The following is an 18,909-nucleotide window of genomic DNA, read 5'->3' as shown; positions in this document are numbered from 1 at the left end:
TAGGCTATAGTAAAGTCCGTAATAAAAGTGTTCACCCTTTCAGGGCAAAGAAGATCCCTTTTCAATTTCAATTTTTACTTTGATTTCATTCTTATTATGTGTTGATATGTATTTCTATGTTTTCTTGCTATGAATATTAGACGGAATTACTATGTTTGAAGTCTTGTAACAATAAACGATAATTTCATTTGACTTTAATGAATTTTTCCACAATTCTTCTACCTCTCACGAAATTATCAATGCAATATCACGAAATTATCAAGGTTATCACGAAATAACCAAACTTTCAGCTTAAGTTGTAAAAGTGGTTTTTGGCACATATTCAAGAACGTATCCAATCTTTTATGACTCCAGATTTGTACAGCAAGTTATCGTCTTTTATATGAAAAAATCGGAATAAGGATATATTTACACATTTTTAGTTTAAATTAGTTTTCATGAAATTATCACGAAATTACCAATGTTTACCCTACATGTTAACACCAATTATTTTTGGAAAATCGAAAATTACCAGAAAAAGTTTGGCTGCATATTTATCATTAGTATAAATACAGTTCGTTGCTGCCATTAAATCAATTTCTCTGTCTTTTTCAGGACTTGGAAATATTCAGCAGTATACAGCCACATTATCAGATATAAGATGGAGGGCGATACATTACAAGAAGGTAGGATCTGACACGTTATTGTGAAGTTCATTTCGATTTCAGTAGTTTTATATGTGTAGTGTCATGTTTCATTTATGAGTGTACCGAATATTGAAGCAATGTATAGTGGTGTTCAATTTATATGTGGAATTGTATTCTCAATAAGGTTAAAGGTATCCAATTTTAAATATAGGACCAGACGTATCTCTCGCTTTAATTTCTATAAGTGCGTATGAAAATCACTACATTCTCAACAAAAGCATGTCTGTTTAGTGCCTTTTGTCTGCGCAGCAAACTCATCAATTGTTCACGAAGAATTTTAAGTGTGCGTGGTAATGCTTTCTTTTACATGAAATAGTCGTACATTTTGTCTTCTTCTGTAAATTCATTGGAAACCAAAGTGAGATTGTTTTTCTAGACTGTTGATAAATTAAGAAAGATACACAAAACATGAATTTACGTTACAAATAATTCGAATAATTTCGAGGGAAAAATTGTTCCGGGACCGGGCATCGAACCTGGGACCTCTGGTTAAACGTACCAACGCTCTACCAAATAAGCTACCCAGGAACTTTACCAGACACCGACCCAATTTTTCCCTCTATATCCACAGACCTCAAAGTGGGCTGACAACCGTCAAGCAACCAACATTGTGTGACTGAAATTGTGGTTTTACAGTTAACGAACAGTGACGTGTATTAGCCTATGCAAATCGAGCTTTCAGGTATAACTCCCTGTGACGTTGATTTGAATAATTTCGAGGGAAAAATTGTTCCGGGGTCGGGCATCGAACCCGGGACTTTTGGTTAAACTTACCAATGCTCTACCAACTGAGCTACCCAGGAACTCTACTCAACTCGAGTTGTTTAAATAATTCGGTTCTATCGGTATGGATTTCAAATAGATGGAGTTTTATTGAAGGTAAGTTACGCGTGTTCGAAACCAGAAAGCTCATTTATGGCAGCCCTGTGTAATAATGTGAATGTTATTATATTAATATAAGTTGTGTGAGTAAAAAATATGCAGTAGTTTACGGATTGATAATGGGCAGGCTATGCTGGCATGTCTGATGTGCGTGTTCCTAACCGAGAGCCAAGTCAAGCTGCGTTTAATTTGTCCAGTCTTCATAGAAGGCTATTATTTAATCATAATTGTAAACAAGGCCATCTGAAATATATCAAACCTGAATATAGATTTCGATTGTTGTTAACGACATCACTGAAAGACATTATGATAATATTTCCTTTTTTTTATTGTCATGGTAGATCAGTTTAAAAGATTTTTAGTAGAAAATTATTGGCGATTAAACATCAAAAGCTTCACAGCTCGTATAAACAAATTTAGTACAGTTTTGATCCTTTGTGACTGATAACAATTATTATTTAGGAAATATTAAAACACTTTTGAGATAAAAGAATGCAGCAAGATCTCCATGCTTAAAAACTATGACATATAAACCAGAGATGAAAAAACTAACTGCCGCTCTCGCTCGCTGTGTTCGTTGCATTTGTCTTTCGAGTCTCGTCCCGTCATTCTTGTGCGCTTCGAGTCTCGCTCATCATTCTCGAAATAGCATTTGGTCGGCGTGGAAAGATTTCGTAACTTCGAATAACATACATCATTGAAATAAATAACATTATAAATGTTTAAATGAGACAAAAAGACAAAACAGAACAGTATCTTAGTTATCAAAATGTTCTGGTTGTATTATATATTACCTATGGTTATACAGGGTGTTTAAAAAATACGGGGCATAATTTCAGGTATGTATTTCCCACATGTAGACAATCAAAATAGTTCATTACAACATATGTCCGGAAATGCTTTATTTCCGAGTTATGGCCTTCACAATATTGAAATTCACCGGAACGTTTTTCTTTCCGCAGGTCGTTGCCGTCAAAGGAGACATTAAGAGGGCACTCTGACATGTGGGCCGGTATCATTGGTGATCGATTAGTTGGACCCCATGTAATTGTAAACAGACTTACGGGGCAGGCGTACACAAACTTCCTGGAAAACACCATACCTCATGTTTTAGAAGACACTCCACTGATCAATCGTCAACACATTCACTTCTTGCATGATGGCGCTCTTGCACACTTCAGTCGTACGGCTCGCCGGTACTTGGATCGAAGGTTTCCTGATCGATGGATAGGTAGAGGTGGCCCAATTGCTTGGCCTCCACGCTCACCTGATCTGAACCCACTCGATTTCTACTTGTGGGGCCATTTAAAATCATTGGTTTATTCGTCTCCGGTGCTTGATTTGGAATCCCTTCGGAATCGAATTGTGGCATGTTCTGAGGACATATGCAATACTCCTGGAGTTTGGGATCGTGTTCGCAGGTCAATGAGACATCGATGTGAGGTCTGTAGTCAAGCAGGAGGTGGACATTTTGAACATCTTCTGTAATGACAACGACCTGCGGAAAGAAAAACGTTCCGGTGAATTTCAATGTTGTGAAGGCCATAACTCGGAAATGAAGCATTTCCGGACACATGTTGTAATGAACTATTTTGATTGTCTACATGTGGGAAATACATACCTGAAATTTTGCCCCTTATTTTTGAAACACTCTGTATAAGCTCGTGGATTTACAGGCAAATCTCAGACCTCTTGTGACAGTACTGTAGAAAGTACTAATTATGGAAAATTTCGCGCTTATCGCTATTTCCAAAAAATACGGTTCAGTATGTAAGGTATTAATGGTTTTCGGTACATCTGTTGAAGTTTTACTTCCAGTCAATTTTGACCGTATTCTGAAATCACATAGACGGGAAATTTGGGTTATGTTGTCGGCACAATTCCAACCCATCCCCACAAATAACAAAAGGCATTAAAATAATGTGAAAACATCCATGTTCTTGGCAAGGTTATAATCTGGCATGTACCGTGATTCCACACAATATTGTTAATCTCAATGACTACACTAAACTGCTCATTACCTCTCATAAATTTTGTTATCAGCTATGAGTTGCTTAATAAGGGTCTCTATTAAGCTCCATCTGTCTACTGACCCCGTCCGTATCCCACGAGCGATTCACGTCGTAGCAGCACGCGTAAGCCACGCCTACCACGCAACATAACATTATTGATTTAAGCTCCAAATCAGTACCTCTACAGCTATGATCCAGGCCGGTGCCTAATTTTTAATAACGTTCTGTAGGAGTAACAATTCTCACATCGATTGTCACATTGATGACCGTTTTCGTAATCTTCAGAATCATCCTAACAACTTTCTTAATAAATATTTTCATTATTATCTTCATAATAATTAAGATAATATCGGTTAAGAGAGAAGTTTTATATAATGTTCTTATTGAATTTGGTATTCCCAAGAAACTAGTTCGATTAATTAAAATGTGTCTTAGTGAAATTTACAGCAGAGTCCGTATAGGCCAGTTTCTATCTGATGCTTTTCTAATTCACTGCGGGCTAAAGCAGGGAGATGCACTATCACCTTTACTTTTTAACTTCGCTATAGAATATGCCATTAGGAAAGTTCAGGATAACAGGCAGGGTTTGGAATTGAACGGGTTACATCAGCTTCTTGTCTATGAGGATGACGTGAATATGTTATGAGAAAATCCACGAACGATTAGGGAAAATGCAGAAATTCTACTTGAAGCAAGTAAAGCGATAGGGTTGGAAGTAAATCGCGAAAAAACTAAGTATATGATTATGTTTCGTGATCAGAATATTGTACGAAATGGAACTATAAAAATTGGAGATTTATACTTCGAAGAGGTGGAAAAATTCAAATATCTTGGAGCAACAGTAACAAATATAAATGATACTCGCGAGGAAATTAAACGCAGAATAAATATGGGAAATGTCTGTTATTATTCGGCTGAGAAGCTTTTGTCATCTAGTCTGCTGTCAAAAAATCTGAAAGTTAGAATTTATAAAACAGTTATATTACCGGATGTTCTGTATGGTTGTGAAACTTGGACTCTCACTTTGAGAGAGGAACAGAGATTGAGGGTTTTTGAGAATAAGGTTCTTAGGAAAATATTTGGGGCTAAAAGGGATGAAGTTACAGGAGAATGGAGAAAGTTACACAACGTAGAGCTGCACGCATTGTATCCTTCACCTGACATAATTAGGAAGATTAAATCCAAACGTTTGAGATAGGCAGGGCATGTAGCACGTATGGGCGAATCCAGAAATGTATATAGAGTGTTAGTTGGGAGACCGGAGGAAAAAAGACCTTTGGGGAGGCCGAGATGTAGATGGGAGGATAATATTAAACGGATTTGAGGGAGATGGGATATGATGATAGAGACTAGATTAATCTTTCTCAGGATAGGGACCAATGACGGGCTTATGTGAGGGCGGCAATGAACCTCCGGGTTCCTTAAAAGCCAGTAAGTAAGTAAGTAAGTAAGTAAGTAAGTAAGTAAGTAAGTAAGTAAGTAAGTAAGGAAGTAAGTAAATAAGTAAGTAAGATAATCTCAGTTTTTTATATCATAAATGTCGAAATACGATTTTTACTAAACCCTCACTTTATTATATTATTCCGAAAGAATTAAAGTTTAATGATTCTGTAATACAAAACGTTGCATCAGTTAAATTTTTAGGTTTGATTGTTGATGAACATTTAACATGGGATAAGCATATTTTGGCTGTCTGTGGGGAAAATTGCTCCAATGTCTGGTATTTTGAAAAGGCTTAAAAGATCTTTGCCTATATCTTGTCATTGAATGTATATTATGCTTTTATCAATTCTCATTTAATGTATGTCATTTATTTGGGGACATAATAAGAAAACTACTTTGAGACCTTTACAAATTATTCAAAATAGAGCTTTAAGAAATTTATTGGGTTTTCATTATTTGACTCCAGTTAAATATCTATATCAATTTTCGTTCGTTCTACCAGTTGAATCAGTTATCAAATTAGGTGCTGCTATTTTCATGTACAAAGTTACTAACAATTTACAACACAGTAATATTACATTTCAGTTTAATAAAGGTATACTTACTTATTTAACAAGACAAAAAGACAATATATATTTTTCTCAGCATAGCTAAGTAACTTATGGAACGAAAGGACTTAACCATTTTTAACAACTTTTAACCAACTTCCTTTAGAATATAGACTTTTATCAAATTGCCGGTGGTTTAAGAATTGTTTAAAAATACGTTTTTGGGAAGATTAATTATTTTAATCAGGCGATTTATTTATTTCATGGTTTCAAACTTTTTCTTCTTTCTGCCCAAAACTTTATATTATCTTACTATTTGTTCTTATTTTGCTTTCTTTCTTTCATAAATTCTTGTGTTATTGTTTGTTTTTCTCAGACTGTAGTTTCATGACTTTTTAATTATATTGTATAATGTATGTATGTATGTATGTATGTATGTATGTATGTATGTATGTATGTATGTATGTATGTATGTATGTATGTATGTGTTCTTGTATAGCCCCTACATATGAGTTATACTCGTTGGGGCATACTCAATAAATTAAAAAAAAAATAGTCTCGAATGAGGGAAAACATTTTATTTTTTTACAAAAATGCAACTTGGATTTCTATTGTTATTGAGGTATAAAATTACAATTATTTTTAAATCTTTCTATATCTATGGGCAGAAAAGATTTTAAGGTATCAGGTACCTCCCACCTTGACAATGTTAAATTTACAAAGTTTTGGTACGTTCAGATCTTAAACTATTAAAGGTAGAAAGTTGAAATTTTACGTCAACATCATTGATACCTCCGTCTATCTATTAAATGCAATAGAATTTCTGTTACTCATGTTTGTTATATTTCCTTAATTTTTTTTCAAATGTGTAGGCCTAATTTTTTTTTTTTTCAAATAATTTTTTAGGTTCAATTTTTCATATGAAGAGTCCACTGCAAGAATGATGGGTGTCACTTTCTTGTCGAAAATGAACCAAGACTGTCAATGCATAGCTTAAGACATATAGAATGTACATACAGAGTTATATGGCATTAACACTGATAGGCATTGTCCAGTAATGATCGGAAAATCACAGTTAAGCTTTGAGCGCTAAGCATTTCAAACTTTCAATTGCTTCTCCTGCAAAATATATTCCAAATGACATCCATCATTCTTGCAGTGGACTCTTCCTATGATAAAGACTATTTTTTATTTAACATAAAGAACACATTGCAGACAATAACTAGTACGATGTTATGTTTTTTATTTTTAATAGCTTCAGTTCTGAGCTTACTCAAAGTTAAAAAAAATATATCGAACAGAGAAAGATTGACTGGAAGTTGGAAGTGAACAATTTATACTGTTGTTTACATTCAAAAAAAGTATTTAAAACATTATTTCCCACTGGAGCTCGAAGTTGAAATTGCATAACATCAATTTTAAAATTCCAAGAAAGCAGAATATGCAAAAATAAATAAATAAATAAATAAATAAATAAATAAATAAATAAATAAATTAAATAAGTAAGTAAGTAAGTAAATAAGTAAATAAATAAGAAAAGAAAATAAGTAAATAAATAAATAAATAAATAAATAAATAAATAAATAAATAAATAAGTGAATAAGTAAGTAAGTAAATAGGTAAATAAGTAACTAAGTAAGTAAATAAGTAAGTAAACAAGTTATAAACAGTTATATTACTGGTTGTTTTTTATGCTTGTGAAAATTGGACTCTCACTTTGAGAGAGGAACATAGGTTAAGGGTGTTTGAGAATAAGGTGCTTAGAAAAATATTTGGCACTAAGAGGTATGAAGTTACAGGAGAATGGAGAAAGTTACACAACACAGAACTGCACGCATTGTATTCATCACCTGACATAATTAGGAACATTAAATCCAGACGTTTGAGATGGGCAGGGCATGTAGCACGTATGGGCGAATCCAGAAATGCATATGGAGTGTTTGTTGGGAGACCGGAGGGAAAAAAACCTTTAGGGAGGCCGAGAGGTAGATGGGAAGATAATATTAAAATGGATTTGAGGGATGTGGGATATGATGATAGAGAATGGATTAATCTTGCTCAGGATAGGGACCAATGGCGGGCTTATGTGAGGGCGGCAATGAACCTCCGGGTTCCTTAAAAGCCAGTAAGTAAGTAAGTCAGTAAGTAAATGAGTAAGTAAATAAATAAGTAATTAAGTAAGTAAATAACTAAGTAAATAAATAAATAAATAAATAATAAATAATGAATGAATGAATATTTCAACCCAGTCCAACCTATCTGGTCTCCTTAAGAAGATTATTGCCGTTCGGATCGTTACAGGTAACCAAATACAGTTCGCTCATTCAGTAAATTTTATGTTTCCATTGAATACGTCCTGATTCTTATATAAAGTACTTCCCTTATTGAAGGGTTGCCACAAGGACAAAATGTTATATGACAGTAATTTCATAAATAACGAACAGGCTGGCAATTGTTTTTTTTTTGTTACATTCAAAAGACATAGATAAGCATTTATATGCTTTCATTTTATTGAATATCTAATTTATTCACTTTGGATATAGATTTTTGAAATCTTGAAAATTCTATTTTTTTCTATAATTCATAAAAAAATATTAATGAAATAAACTAACAGCATTACTTACAAAACAAATGCTATAAACATGTAGATACCTCGTAAATACTTGCAGCAAAAATGTCAAGCAGATTGATTAATATTAGGAATGAAGAATGTGGTGTTGAATCAAGAAAAATAAACTTACGGGAAAATGGATTTGAAAGCAAAATTAGTATTTAAGTAACACATATTGTACCTATTAAAAGTTCTCCTCCGCTACATTCATCTAGTAACTTCAGGGAGCCAACTTTAGAACAAAACGCTACTAGATTTGTAATCAGAAATTTGTAAAAAAGAATTCTTTGATGAAAAAAAAATAATGTTGACGGCTCTTTAAATGCCACGCCCCTTACAGCCTTAATTAAAAAATAAACATATTTTTAATTAGAATTGACCTAAACCCATTAGGGGTATGAATATTATATACATTCTAAAGAAGTGAAATAGCATATAACATCTGGCAGAATCTGATTTGGAATCTGCGGTAAAAAGAGAAGAATTGAAAAAAAAAAATCCTCAGAATTTTCCCACTCTCATTGTGAGAATTCATCAGCGCTTCAGAAACATTCCAGTATCACAATAACTGGCCTTATCAGCGAGTGTAACTTATCTTTGTCCAAAAAGAAGCATTGCATCTGAATAACCACAAATTGAACGAGAAATGGTCTCCAAGATGAAAGGTTTAGAAATATTAGGCCCAATTGTATAAAACTCCCTGACTAAAGATCAACTTTGATCGAATATCGGAAAGTGAACCGAGTTCAGACACTTCTATTGTATAAAACTTTTCTGCGATCAAATTACCTTGGTTCAAATGCAATCTAAGTTCACGTGAAAAGGATTTGGCAACATCGCATAAACAGGCGAAGTATGTGATGCGCTGGCCATGTTGTACAGGTTTGTTCAGTGTCTCCAATTTAGAGACTTTAACTCGTTTTCAACGACAATTTCTTTTAACGTTTAGGCTATATTGCTTAAATAGGGATTTAGCGACCTTTTTAGGACCCCATAATGACAAAATTTAATCTTTTTTTGTTGATAATGAGAAATCTAGCGACTTTTCAACTACATTTTGGCGACTTTCCGTACACTCTGTTGGAGACACTGGTTTGTTTTGTGCATTGTAAATAATGGCCGACAATTAGAGAAGGTTGACCGTTCTCCAAATTGTTATCATGTTATGGTGTTTGATACTGCTAAACATAATAAAGCTTTATAAAACGACAATTTTCGTTTAGTAATACAGTTAATTGAAAATTTATGAATGTACCTATCATATCCATTTATAGTTGTTATAAACATAATATAATTATAGGTTAAGTTATTTGATACTGCTGAACACGATAGAGCCTTATAAAATATAAGGTTATTTGTGTATAAAGGCAAGAAATTGAAATATATATATATATATATATATATATATATATATATATATATATATATATATATATATAGAGTGTTTCAAAAATACGAGGCATAAGTTCAGGTATGTATTTCCCACATGTAGACAATCAAAATAGTTCATTACAACATGTGTCCGGAAATGCTTCATTTCCGAGTTATGGCCTTCACAACATTGAAATTCACCGGAACGTTTTTCTTTCCGCAGGTCGTTGTCATTACAGAATATGTTCAAAATGTCCACCTCCTGCTTGAATACAGACCTCACATCGATGTCTCGACCTGCGAACACGATCCCAAACTCCAGGAGTATTGCGTATGTCCTCAGAACATGCCACAATTCGATTCTGAAGGGATTCCAAATCAGGCACCGGAGACGAATAAACCAATGATTTTAAATGGCCCCACAAATAGAAATCGAGAGGGTTCAGATCAGGTGAGCGTGGAGGCCAAGCAATTGGGCCACCTCTACCTATCCATCGAGTTAAATTTTCCATACTCGCACAAACGGTAATGGAGACGTACAAATGTCTTCCGATCTGGACATTGTCGCTATGGGTACCTCTCCTGGTACAAACGACGAGCCAGCGCAGCATTGCCGTCCGCCTTACCGTACATGAAGTGTAACTCTGCCAGCTCTTGATTTGAATACATGTCGCACAGTCTAACGCCTACACAACACTGAATGTAACCTTCGCCTCGGAATGAACTGTCAGAGTGCCCTCTTAATGTCTCCTTTGACGGCAACGACCTGCGGAAAGAAAAACGTTCCGGTGAATTTCAATGTTGTGAAGGCCATAACTCGGAAATGAAGCATTTCCGGACACATGTTGTAATGAACTATTTTGATTGTCTACATGTGGGAAATACATACCTGAAATTATGCGCCGTATTTTTGAAACACCCTGTATAAATGTACATACCATATCTATTATTATTAATAATAATGGTTATTCTATTTGCACAATTCGTATATTTCAAACACGAAAAGAAATAACTGAACTTGGATCATCTAAGATGATGAGAGAGAGATGGAACGGAGAAAAATTCTCTCCGGCGCCGGGATTTGAACCCGGGTTTTCAGCTCTCCGTGCTGATGCTTTAACCACTAAGCCACGCCGGGTACAATCCCGACACCGTTGAGAATCGTCTCAGATTAAGCTCCATCTCTTGGGTTCCCCTCTAGTGGCCGCCCTCTGCACTACGTCATAGATGTCTATGCACGCAGGACCGAAGTCCATACATGTGTAGAGGTGCACTCAAATGAGTGACTGGTTGGCCGGGGTCCGACGGTATGGGCGCCGTCTTTAAATCACTTTGTGATAGTGCATACCGTCGGACCCCGGCCAACCAGTCACTCATTTGAGTGCACCTCTACACATGTATGGACTTCGGTCCTGCGTGCATAGACATCTATGACGTAGTGCAGAGGGCGGCCACTAGAGGGGAACCCAAGAGATGGAGCTTAATCTGAGACGATTCTCAACGGTGTCGGGATTGTACCCGGCGTGGCTTAGTGGTTAAAGCATCAGCACGGAGAGCTGAAAACCCGGGTTCAAATCCCGGCGCCGGAGAGAATTTTTCTCCGTTCCATCTCTCTCTCATCATCTGAGAAAGCAGAATATCTGCATGAAAATATCATATGTACTTCGGTACATCAAAATAAATTGGATCATCTAACTTAATCGGAGAAATTTCTTCAGTCAAAGTTGACTTCAGTTAAAGACAAATTAATCTCAGATCAGACTTTATACAACACAAAATTCCAAGTGCAACTAGAACGAGGATCTAAGATTAAATGGTTTATACAATCGGCCCTTAATGGATTAAACTTCTATGGCCTTTGAATTCAGAGAGTGAGTTTCTAATTTTTCCGCTTTTTTATCTGAATCTTTCGTGACATAGAACATAAAGCGATTCATTCCGCTGACGTAAACATTTATGTAGGACGGAGGTGGCCAGACACGAATATCGGTGGCATGACACTAGTGTTACAGTTGATGGGACTGCCACAAGTTGCAGAGAAACTGGGGCAGTGCCTGTACGTGAATGTACTCCGGTCCAAATTAGAGCAATCCAGCATGCAAGCACCATTTGCACATTGTGAAAAGATTGTAATCTACAAACTCGGTTTCAACAGCCAACAGTAGAAATAATGGGGGTTTGTGTTTGTGCTTGTGTAATGGCTTACACATTCTGCAAGGCTTATCTTCAAGGAAATTAGTTAATTTTATGGAGTTTCCCCTTACAAAAAGGCCTACCTTCATGTTTAGAGTTAATGGAAAGGCCAAAAGGAAGTTAACACTTGAAAGTGATTGAGATGCCTGTTTTCCGTATACTATAGAGGATTCCACGTTAAGAAAAAAGCATTGAGTATATGGGGCAATTCCACAAATGAGCAGTTGCCATAGAAATACCTATCTGAGCTTCTACAATGTACTAGACAAGGTCCATAAAACCAATACTTTTTTTCTTAATGTCAAATACTCTTATATACATAACAAAGGGATCGTAACGTATTATCATTACTAGGGAATGGATTCATATGCACTAAAAGAGGCACATATGCAATTAAAAACCTAGACATATGCACTAAAAATAACAAAATATGCACTGTTAAAATTGAAAAAAAGTATTTTATGTTAAGCAATTTACTATTATTGACGGTTTTTCTGTTATAAATAAGAATATTGAGACACCATCAGTTTTTAAGAGAAGATTAACTGCCCTATACTGCCAATGTTAAATTTTCTTATTTAATGGCCCCATTATCTCAGCAACTAACAAAGGTAACTTATCGCATTGAAATTTTTACAGGATAAAGATAAAATATTTGTAAGCAAACTGACATAGTTTTATCAAGAAATACAAGTTGTAAAAATATATATTTTTTGGTAATACTGATTTCATTTTGTTACTTTTATGTAAAATATATTTTTTCTGATGAAACTAATAGACATATACCACATAATGTGCGTAAAATTCATTAATGTATTCTTATCGATATGTTTCAAAATTTCATCCTACTGCTACTGCTACTGCTACTGCTACTGCTACTACTACTACTACTACTACTACTACTACTACTACTACTACTACCACCACCACTACTACTATTACTACTACCACCACTACTACTACTACTACCACTACCACTACCACTACTACTACTACTACTATTACTACCACTACCACTATCACTACCGCTACCACTACTACTACTACTACTGCCACTACCACTATCACTACCACTACTACTACTACTACTACTACTACCACTACCACTACCACTACTACTACTACCACTACTACTACTACCACTATCACTACTACTACTACTACTACTACCACTACCACTACCACTACTACTACTACTACTACTACCACTACTACTACTACCACCACCACTACTACTACTACTACTACCACTACCACTACTACTACTACTACTACCACCACTACTACTACTACTACTACTACTACTACCACTACTACTACTACTACTACCACCACTACTACTACTACTACTACTACTACCACTACTACTACTACCACCACCACTACTACTACTACTACCACTACTACTACTACTACTACTACTACTACTACTACTACTACTACTATTAATGTTACATCTACTACTGCTGTAATGCCGGTGAAATGAGTCCGAGGTCCAACACCGAAACTTACCCAATATTTGTTCATATTGGGTTGAGGGAAAACCCCGGAAAAAACCTCAACTAGGTAATTTGCCTCGACCGGGAATCGAATCCGGGCCACCTAGTTTCGCGGCCAGACGCCCTAACCGTTACTCCACAGGTGTGGGCAATTTTAATATTGTAAAGATGGCTGCGAGCAATTCCTAGACAATTAACTTCAGTAGACATCTCATCATCACATCTCGTCGTCATCATCATCATCATCATCATCATCATCATCATCATCATCATCATCATCATCATCATCATCATGTATCATTTCGATCAGTTCTGCTCACAAAGAATCGAAATCTTTTGTCCATTGTTTTCTTGGTCGTTCTTCACCTGTCTTTTCTCTATATTTATACTAGCCATACCCGTGCGCTCCGCTGCACCCGTTAGAAATAAATATAAAGTAATTACATAATTAAAATAGGACATTTGATCCAGGGAACATTCGTGTTTGATAGAAGGATAAATCGTTTAATATGTTACTTAATTTAAATTGTAGCCTATCAAGTTTTCTGTGCATAAGAAGCTATTTTAATCTTACCTGTCCTCGATTCACTCAGACGTTACTGTAATAACATTATAGCATTATGTCCATCTAGAGAAACTACACTTTCCAATGGTGAAATAATAATTAATTATACAAATCGGTTAATTTAGCTTCCGATATTACTCCATACAAACAAAGAAACATTCTCTGTAGGCTATGTTTCATAGCTTTCGATTGTTGTTGTCCAAGGCCCCTTATAGACGAAGTCATTTGTTTTTTATTTCATTATACCGCCTTAGATGGCAGTTATTTTAATTTTAAAACTCATTTATCTCATTAAATATCAGTCCTATCAAAATTTTTCAAAGAATAAAACTTATTGGAAATGATTTTTAAAGAAACGTTGTTATGTACCATTTTTGACAAAAATCGATAATAAGCGAGATATTTCGATTTATTTAATTCAGCCCTCCTTATAACCCCCCCTTTAAATAACTTATTTTCAATGCCATATAGCCTAAAATCTAAGTTACAGCGAACTTAATTTATATTCTAATTTTCATCGAAATCCGTTCCGCCATTATCGCGTGAAAAGGTAACAAACATCCAGACAGACAGACATACAAATAAAAATTTCAAAAAAAGCGATTTTCGGTTTCAGGGTGGTTAATTATATATGTTAGGGCCAATTATTTTTGGAAAATCGAAAATTACCAGAAAAATTTCGGCTACAGATTTATTATTAGTATAGATAGATTTTGTCTAATTCTGAGCTTCAAGTTATCGATTAGAGACTGTCATTTTTCTGTGGACGGGTTGAGCAAGCTCAGTCTACACAGAATGCAGCGAAGTTGACCAGCGGCCACGAGCACATATTTCGGGTTGCTGCTCGATAACGCCCCCCCCCCTCCACTCGACAAGCAACGCACATCATGGGGCGATCTGATCGAACAGACTTGGAAAGCGCATGAGTGCCCACCCTAATCCATTACTCAGGCTGCGAGAGTAGCCACAGCACTCGTTTTGAGAGCGATTTTACCCCTTAAAAATCCGCTGGCTCACCTGAAGTATTCCGCATTGCTGCAGAAATGAATTCTCAGGCCTGGCACATTATTGTTACATAGTATTCAGTTTGCTGGGTAGAGAATTTATCAGCATCGTTTTCTCGTTGTTGCCTTGGTGATTAGACCGCATGCCTTCAATGAAGATTCGTGTTGCTAGGCAGAGGCTGCTCGTCCTTAAGGGCTCCATATGCAATCATTAAAGCGGCTACTCAAAAAAGGGTCAAAGTAGTAATGTTTTCAAAAATCATATTATAGAGCCTACTTCTTAAATCAAGAAGTACATCCTCGAAAAGTTCAGGGGAGATGAGTTCCTAAAACACTCAATCAAATGGACCATTGAGAAAGGGCTGTAATAAATAGGATAAAACGGCCAACAAGTTTACACTGAAGCGTCCTTGATAACCACGATATACGGATGTGTGTTTTCTCTGGACCTCATGTGAATGTTGCAACTGTTGAAAACACGCTCTTGGCCATTATTCGTTCGTCTGTCTGTCCGTCCTTGCATCCATCCATCCACGTATCTATTCATCAATCCATCCACTCATCTATCGATCCATCCATCCATACATGCAGCCATTCATCTATCCTCCATGCATCCATTCATCTACCGATCCATACATCCATCCGTCTACGCATCTATCCATCCATCCATTCATCAATCCATCCACTCATCAATCCATCCACTCATCTATCGATCCATTCATCCATCGATCCATCCTTCCATCCAGCCATCCATCTATATATCTATGCATCCATTCATGCATGCATCCATCCTCCATGCATCCATTCATCTATCGATCTATACATCCATTCATCTATCGATCCATACATCCATCCATCTACGCATCCATCCATCCATTCATCTATCGATCCATACATCCATCCGTCTACGCATTTATCCATGCATCCATCCATCCATCCATCCATACATCCATTCATCTATCGATCTATACATCCATCTATCCACGCATCTATCCATCCATCCATATAGCCATGCATCCATTCATGCATCCATCCATTCATCTATCGATCGATCCATCCATCCATCTATTTACATATCCATGCATCCATTCATGCGTGCATCCATCCTCCATACGTCTATTCATCTATCCTCCATGCATCCAATCATCTATCGATCCATACATCCATCGATCTACGCATCCATCCATGCATCCATTCATCTATCCTCCATGCATCCATTCATCTATCCTCCATGCATCCATTCATCTATCCTCCATGCATCCATTCATCTATCGATCCATACATCCATCCATCTAAGCATCCATCCATCCATGCATCCATTCATCTATCGATCTATACATCCATCCATCTATGCATCCATCCATCCATGCATCCATTGATCTATCCTCCATGCATCCATTCATCTATCGATCCATACATCCAGCCATCCATCTATATATCTATGTATCCATTCATGCATGCATCCATCCTCCATGCATCTATTCATCTATCCTCCATGCATCCATTCATCTATCCTCCATGCATCCATTCATCTATCGATCCATACATCCATCCGTCTACGCATCTATCCATGCATCCATCCATCCATGCATCCATTCATCTATCGATCTATACATCCATCCATCTACGCATCCATCCATCCATGCATCCATTCATCTATCCTCCATGCATCCATTCATCTATCGATCCATACATCCATCCATCTACGCATCCATCCATCCATCCATGCATCCATTCATCCGTCGATCTATACATCCATCCATCTACGCATCCATCCATCCATGCATCCATTCATCTATCCTCCATGCATCCATTCATCTATCGATCCATACATCCATCCGTCTACGCATTTATCCATGCATGCATCTATCCATCCATGCATCCATTCATCTATCGATCTATACATCCATCTATCCACGCATCTATCCATCCATCCATATAGCCATGCATCCATTCATGCATCCATCCATTCATCTATCGATCGATCCATCCATTCATCCATCCATTTATATATCCATGCATCCATTCATGCATGCATCCATCCTCCATACGTCCATTCATCTATCCTCCATGCATCCATTCATCTATCGATCGATCCATCCATCCATCCATTCATCTATATACCTATGCATCCATTCATGCATGCATCCATCTTCCATGCATCCATTCATCTATCCTCCATGCATCCATTCATCTATCGATCTATACATCCATCCATCTACGCATTCATCCATCCATGAACCCATCCATCTATCTATCCATGCATCCATTCATCTGTCGCTCTATACATCCATCCATCTACGCATCCATCCATCCATGCATCCATCCATCTATCCATCCATGCATCCATTCATCTATCGATCTATACATCCATCCATCTACACATCCATCCATCCATGCATCCATTCATCTATCCTCCATGCATCCATTCATCTATCGATTCATACATCCATCCATCCGTCTACGCATCTATTCATGCATGCATCCATCCATCTATCCATCCATTCATCCATCGATCTATACATCCGTCCATCTACGCATCCATCCATCCATCCATCCGTCCATCCATCCATCCATCCATCCATCTGTCCACTCACCCACGCATTCATTCGTTCATTCACTCTATTCCTATAATCGTATTGGAGCAAAAGGCGGAAGAGAACAATTTCCATCGGATCCGTTTTTTAGCCAGATGTCTTATTTCTTCCCAGGATTTCCCCATGGACTCTGCTTAGAAGATTCTGAATTTCTACCAAGTTAATAGGTTTTGTGACCTCTAATAAAAAAATTGTAGTTTTTCATAGAGTCTTCTCTCTCAGGCTTTAGCATAATGGATTTCAGTTCTAGGAATTATGTGCATAGGACATTAGTGTCCTGTTTGAATAATATTGTTTAAATTAATATACTGAACTAAAGTAAAACGCTAATATACTGCTGCTGATGATAGTGATGTTTATTAGAGCGTATCACTATCTGTTACTATTTACGCCAGTGAACTGAGATTGTTAAAAAACACAATTTAATAGTGACATATGTGAAATGCGAACACAAGTTGAAACGTTGCTATACTAAAAGGAAATATTTAAAAAACAAAGTGATTTGTAATATATTAAAAAAATAAAACATATTAGGTCCAAAACACTGCCTAAAGGACTATAAATTTGTTAAAAATGTCACCAGATTTAAAGTGTCCGGCGACCATATGTTTTAGAAAATAATTATTAGCAATGATCAAAGTATTCGATGGTACGCATGCTAATGAATAGGTCTAACTATGTTTCAAAGATTACAATTGTGTCAATCTGTTTTATTGCTTTATTTCGGTATAAAATCTAAAAAATTGGCAGTGATTTGCAAAACTTCTATCGGAGATATAGTTTTCACAGAAAAGGCAATTGTAGAATGTGTACATACTACTCGTAGTTCAGTAGTACAAGTACATAATTTATGCTAAATATTAGTTTAATGCAGGGGAGACTGTTGTACCTTTAGCATAGTGTACCTTTGAACATTTTTTGTTTTTTAATGTTTGCTGCTACCTAGAGGACTCAAAATGAAGTAGATTGTAGAGAAAGCCGCTAAGTAGCTCTGGTCGTAGTTTCGGTTTGATTTATTGCAAAGTGTGCGTTCCGTGGACAAAAGAAGTTTTTTTAGTACCAAAAGTAAACATTTCGTTCATTGATGTATGTTTTCTAACACAAAACCAGATAGCATTTGTTAATATATTTCAAGTACGGTGTGTTCCCTATCATCTGGTGAGTAATAACATATTTTAATTTCCATGATTTATTTGACTCTCTAGTTTTGGGAGCCATATTTGTTTAAACGTGCACCCTCTTGTACCTTTGAACACAAAGCATCTTGTACCATGGAACATGTTCCAAATTACACGATACTATCGGTTTTTGTTTTTCTTTTATTTTAAGGTCATGTCACGAAGTAAGTCTGGAATTAAAGAGGTCCCCAATTGATCCGGATGTCTTGAAGAAAACTATTGAAGCAGTTATTGCTTCTCCAGAAAATAAAAACTCAATAAAAGAAGCCTGTACTGGTTTATGATGGCAAATACATTTTAAATATGATTGTCAGTTCTTA

The 18,909-nt window shown here is 36.3% G+C and overlaps 1 long non-coding RNA gene across 1 annotated transcript in view; it reads left to right on the top strand.

The window, feature by feature from the left end:
- The first annotated feature begins 592 nt into the window (after positions 1 to 592).
- LOC138709590 (uncharacterized) overlaps positions 593 to 18,909 on the top strand; it is a 514,896-nt gene continuing 496,579 nt past the window's right edge. Inside the window, exon 1 of the long non-coding RNA XR_011334957.1 lies at positions 593 to 665. This is a non-coding gene — a long non-coding RNA (uncharacterized lncRNA). The remainder of the gene's footprint in view (positions 666 to 18,909) is intronic.

This window comes from Periplaneta americana, chromosome 11 (genome assembly GCF_040183065.1).
Source record: "Periplaneta americana isolate PAMFEO1 chromosome 11, P.americana_PAMFEO1_priV1, whole genome shotgun sequence".
NCBI classification, from domain to species: domain Eukaryota; kingdom Metazoa; phylum Arthropoda; class Insecta; order Blattodea; family Blattidae; genus Periplaneta; species Periplaneta americana.
This window is presented reverse-complemented; position numbering and strand designations above follow the sequence as displayed.